Source organism: Camelus bactrianus, chromosome 20 (genome assembly GCF_048773025.1).
Source record: "Camelus bactrianus isolate YW-2024 breed Bactrian camel chromosome 20, ASM4877302v1, whole genome shotgun sequence".
NCBI classification, from domain to species: Eukaryota; Metazoa; Chordata; class Mammalia; order Artiodactyla; family Camelidae; genus Camelus; species Camelus bactrianus.
Window position 1 is genome coordinate 29,784,931 of NC_133558.1, and position 5,973 is coordinate 29,790,903.

A 5,973-nucleotide genomic window follows, 5' to 3' on the forward strand; every position below is an offset into this window, starting at 1 on the left:
TTGGATAACTGTCAAGTTTTTTAAAATGAGGAATACCTTCCATGGAGCAATTCCAGTTCTGAGAATTTGCCTTAAAGGAAATAAACAGATTTCCACAACCAGTTTGGCAGATTGCACCTGGGCACAAATTCTTTGCTGCTCCTCTTAGCAAGTGGTCGAGTCTATCTTCATCCCCTTTAATCTGGACTGGTCCTGTGATTAGTTTTGACTGCAAAATACAGCAGAAGTGATGTTGTGGAACTTCAGAGCCACACCTTAAGAGGCCTGGCAGTTTCCGTTTCATCCTTTTTGGAAGCTGGTTGCCTTTTTTTTTTTAATTGAAGTATAGTTGATTTACAATTCTGTGTCAGTTTCAGGTACAGCCACATGATTCAGTGCATGTACGTGTATATACACTCACACACACGTATATACATACATGCAGGTTATTTTCCATTACAGATTATAAGATGTTGAGTATAGTTCCTTGTGCCATACAGTAAAACCTTGTTGCTTATCTGTTTAATGAGTAGTAGTCGGTATCTGTTAACCCCATACTCCTAATTTGTCTCTTCCCTCCCTCCCCTTCCCCTTTGGTAACCATAAGTTTGTTTTTATGTCTGTGAGTCTGTTTCTGTTTTGTAAATAAGTTCCTTTGTGTCATTTTTCAGATTCCACCTATAAGTGGTATATATTTGGCTTTCTCAGCCTGATTTACTTAGTACGATAATCCCTAGGTCCATCCATGTTGCTGCAAGTGGCATGATTTCATTCTTTCTTATGGATAATTTATGTCCATTGCATGTATATACCACATCATCTTTATCCAGTCATCTGTTGATGGGCACTTGGGTTGTATGTATCTTTTCCAATTAGTGTTTCATTTTTCACTTTCACATATACCCAGGAGTGGAACTGATGGATTATATGGTAGTTTAATTTTAGTTTTTTTAAGGAACCTCCTGTTTTCCATAGTGGCTGCACCAATTTACATCCCCATCAACAGTATATGAAGGTTCCCTTTTCTCCACATCCCTTCCAGCATTTATTCTTTGTAGACTTTTTGATGATGGCCATTCTGACCCGTGCAAGGTGATACCTCATTGTGGTTTTGATTTGCATTTCTCTGCTAATTAGCAATGTTGAGCATCTTTCCATGTGCCTCTTGGCCATCATTATGAAGCCAGCTGCCTTTTAAATCCAACTACTCTTAAAAAACTACCATGCTGTGAGGAAGCCAAGCTTGTCACAAGCCAAAGGAGAGATCATGTGGTGCTCTGAGGCTCCAAATCTCCAAATTGATGAGCAGAGCCTTTTTGATCTTCTGGTCCAGTTCAGCTGCCTGCTAAATGCAGCAGACAAACTACCAGATGATGCCATGTGGAGCAGAACTATCTAGTCAAGGCCTGCCTGAATCCCTGACCCCCAGAATCTTGAATAATAAATCACTGTTGTTTTAAGCCACTAAGTTTTGGGGTGACTTGTTATAAAGCCAAAGATCACAAACGGCATCATCCCGTTGAGCAAGGAACCATATGAGCTGAGGTGTTTGTTGAGGACTAAGGGAATATGAACTGGCCAGTGGAAGAAGTGTCACAAACACTAGCCATGACCCTTGGACAGCTACAGGACTGAGGACAGGAGTAGTCTTGAGTACCTCTTCTTCCACGTGAACAGTGTGTCTGTCTAGGTGTTAAACAGTTCTTTTCCTTTACTTTCCCCTCTCCTGTCCCGTTATCAGGTACTAACAGCAGTGACCATGCAGCTCAGCACTTAAGCTACAGATGTTAAAGGGAGAATATAACTCAAGAGGAAAAGAACAAATATCACCCAAAATGGATTTCACATGGGACTTTATATCTTTTTAAAAAAAGACTTATTTTAGAATAGTTTTACATTTATGAAAAATGTGCAATGATAATACAAAGTTCCCATATGCTCCATATCTAGTTTCTCCTTTTACTAATATTTTACATTAGTATGTATATTACGTTATTACATTAGTTACAATTAAGAACCAGCTTCGGTATGTCATTATACACGACAGCCCACACTTATATTCAGATTTCCTTAGTTTTCACCTAATGTCCCTTTCCTGTCCCAGAATCTCATGCAGGATAGCGCATTACATTTATTTATGCTAGGTCCCTCAGGCTCCTCTTGGCCATGACAGTTTCTCGAACGTCCTTGTTTCTGGTGACCTTGATGGTTTTGAGGAGTGCTGGTCGGGTATTTTATAGAATGTCCCTCAACGGAGATTTTTGTTCGGTGCTTTTCTCATGATTAGATTCGGGTTAAGGGTTTTTGGGAGGAAGACCACGAAGGTATTCGTATCCCTTTTGGAGGACAGGGCTGGCATGCCTCATGCTAGTTGGAAGCATTTGCTATTATTTGGGAGATTTTACAGTACGATTAAAAGAGGTATACATGAGTGTCACATTGACAAAGGGCAGACTGGTCATTGGTACTGTGTCAACTTGCTGAAAAGGAAACTGCTTTTCCAAAATCCCTTTCCCTACATGGTTCTGAATTAGAATTGGCCGAAAGAGAAACTTACGCAAGATTAGGAAGGTGGAAGTGAAGCAGTCATTGCCCTTTGACGGTCACTGTGGTTGGATGCAGCTGCAGAGACACAGAAGGGCTGCAGCTCTGGCTTGTCCCTGCTTTCCTCCACTGTACATCCAGCTCTTCTTCCTGACTGAGGACCCCGTCTGCCTACCTTCAGGCTCACTGCCGGACACAGGGAAATGGACCCACAGAGGTGCCAGTTCTACAGAAGCACAGCTTCCTATGAGCCATCACTTAGCAGCTGCTTTTGGCAGGTGGTTGTGCTTTGCTGCTTAAATTGGCGGGTTGGTGACTTTTTCTCTGATCCTCCAGCTTCCTCCCTAGGCTTCCACTCTCCCCAGCCCTCCCACAGCTCTGCAAGATCCGATTCCTGTAAGAACATCTTTATCCCATAACACACAGTGATTCTGACTCTGGTACATCAAGAGATGAGAGACTGATCCTTGACCTGAGAACAATTATAAAAGCTAGACAAATGCAAAACTGTGTAGTAGTTTTCTGTGCGGCTGTTCCAAATCACAACTTTAGAGGCTTAAACAGCACAGCTGCATTATCTGACAATTGTGCAGGTCAGAGGCCTGGTTTGGGTCTTAGGGACTAAAATCAAGGTGTTGGCAGGTGTGCTGCCTTTTGGAGACTGCAGAGGAGAACCACTTCCCGCTCAGCTGGCTGCAAGTTGTCAGTCCCTTGGCCGTAGGACAGATCCCAGTTACCTTGCTGACTGTGAGGGCCAACCTAGAGCCACCACATTCCTTGGCTCATGGCACCCTTAGTCCATCTTCAAAGCCAGCAGCGTTGAGTCCTTCTCAAGAAGGTGTCATATCTATCTTCCCCACTTTTCTGCCTCCTCCTTCTGCTTTTAAGAGCTCACGTGATTAGACTGCGCCTACCTGGGTCATCTAGGATAATCTCCGTAAGATAAAGTCAGTTGATCAGCGACCTTAATTCCATCTGCAGCTTTAATTCCCTTTTGTTATGTAACATGACACATTCACAGCTTCTGGGGGTTTGGATGTGGACATCCTCGGGAGACCACACGTTATCTGAGGCATCAGAAAAAAGCCAAGGTAGTCAGGGTTTGAGAGACTAAGAAATTGAAGAGGAAAGTTCATTTTTTTTCTTGAGGGAATTTGCCAATTAAATGTGAGAGTAAGAGAAGCCACACAGGAAGCAGTAGTCGAGGGCTTGCGGCAGTCTCACTGGGCTGGAGAGGCAGAGGCTGGAGCCTGGGGCTGCCAAGGGAGCTGAGGGACCGAAACGCACACAGGAGGAAACTGCAGAGAAGTAAGCCTATAATTCTACATGCAATTTCCCCTTGAAATGTATGTCAGCTCCAAAGCTGCACCTGTGTCGGGTGAGAGTAGAAGCTGGGGGGCTAACGAGGTAAGCAGAAATTTCATCCATCTTGGGTCCAGGGAGTCAGAGACTGGATTTCAGGGCTCACCAAGGTTGAAGGGTCTGGTAAACACCACAGACTCTCAGCTGAGACCCTAGGGATACTTTCTAGGAATAGGGGCAAAGCAGAAATAGATCAACGTTGATCTGATCACACCCCCTCACCCCCGTCTGCCTGTCAGAAGATTGAGTCCTCTCTGGAGGAAGTCATTGTCCAGAGATTCTATACTTTTTCATATACAGTGTCTGATATTCAGTAAAAAACAAACAAAAGCAAAAAACTCCTAGGAATAGCAGGTTACAGAAAAAAGTAACTGAAAACCAAGAGGGAAAAAACCCAGACTTACAGAAGCAGATCTATAAACAATCCAGACACTGGGATAATCAGAAAGGAGATTAAACAAATGCTTTTTCAAAAAAGAATCAAATGGTGGGGAGGGTATAGCTCAAGTGGTAGAGTGTGTGCTTCGTATGCACGAGGTTCTGGGTTCAATCCCCACTACCTCCTCTAAGAATAAATAAATAAAACCTCATTACCTCCCCCCACCAGAAAGAATCAAATGGTGAATGTATAACTAAAAAGAAACCCTGAAATTAAAAGTTGAGTAGATGGGCTTCATAGAATTGGAGACGCAGCAAAAGAGAAGATGAATAAAGAAAAGATGGGTCAGTAGAAAGTATCCAGTTAGAAGCAGAGAGAAAAAGAGATGGGAGATTCTGAAGAGAGCAGAGGAGACACATTGCCTGTGGTGAAAAAATCTGACATATATATAATTAAAATCCTAGAAGATGAATATTTGAAGAAAAGTGGCTGAGGATGTTAAAGTTAACATCTTTCATTAAGCCACAGATTAAATTAGTTCTACAAACTCCAAGAGAGAAACTGGATACAACTGAAGAAAATAAAAACACTAATTTGAAAAGATAATGTACCCCAATGTTTATAGCAGCATTATTTACAGTTGTCAAGATATGGAGGTAACCTAAGTGTCCATCAGATGAATGGATAAAGATGTGTGTGCGCGCATGTGTGTGTGTATTCTATACTTGGCCATTAAAAATGGAATTTTGCCATTTGCAACAACAGATGGACTTGGAGAATATTAAGTGAAATAAGTCAGAGAAAGATAAATACTGTGTGTTATCACTTACATGTAGAATCTAAAAAATAAGACAAACTAGTCAATATAAGAAAGAAACAGACTCATGGAGAACAAATTAGTGGTTACGAGCAGGGAGAGGGAAGGGGAACAGGGCAAGATGGGGGCAGGGAATTAAGAGGCACAAACTACTATGTATAAAATAAAGCTACAAGGATACAACATACAGCACAGGGAATATACCCAATATTTTATAATAACTAGAAATGAAATCTTTAAATAAAATTTGTGATCACTATGTTGTATACCTGAAAGTGTGTGCTACAGGAGCACATTTGTGTATTAAAATGTCAATAATGTTTAGCCTCAATGTTGAAGGGCTGTGGATAATTCTAACCATATTCTTTGTGTTTTTCCAAGTCTTCTATATTTTTGTTTGCAAACAAAACAAGTTGAGTTAAAATGATAAAAATAAAGGGACATAAATTAGTATGTAAAAAAGCTATGATGAGGCCAAGACTAGATCTGCATGCAAGCGTATCAATAACTACATTAAATGTAAACAGTCTATACACCTCAATGAAAAAGCAGAATGTAAAAGTGGGCAAGAAAAAATCAAGAACCAATTTTGGGCTGTCAATGAGAAGGACACTTTTATTAACTTATTTTTTTATGTTTAAAGTAAAAGGGTGTTAAAACATAGAACACACAAACACCAATCAAAAGACAGGCGAAGTGGATTCCTTAATATCAGACCAAGTAGACTTCAGAGCATGAAATACTGCTGGGATAAAGAGGGACATCATATAATGCTAAAGGGGACAATTAATCAAGACAACATATTTCAAAATGTGTATGCAACTGAGAACAGAACTTCAAACAGACTGAGCAAAAACAAAACTTATAAGAGAAATAGACAAAGTCACAAATT

The 5,973-nt window shown here is 40.9% G+C and overlaps 1 non-coding gene across 1 annotated transcript; it reads left to right on the forward strand.

Annotated features, from left to right (window-relative positions):
* Positions 1 to 4,376: 4,376 nt before the first annotated feature.
* On the forward strand, positions 4,377 to 4,450 carry TRNAT-CGU (transfer RNA threonine (anticodon CGU)). The gene has a single exon. It is a non-coding gene; the product is annotated as a tRNA-Thr (tRNA).
* Positions 4,451 to 5,973: the final 1,523 nt, after the last annotated feature.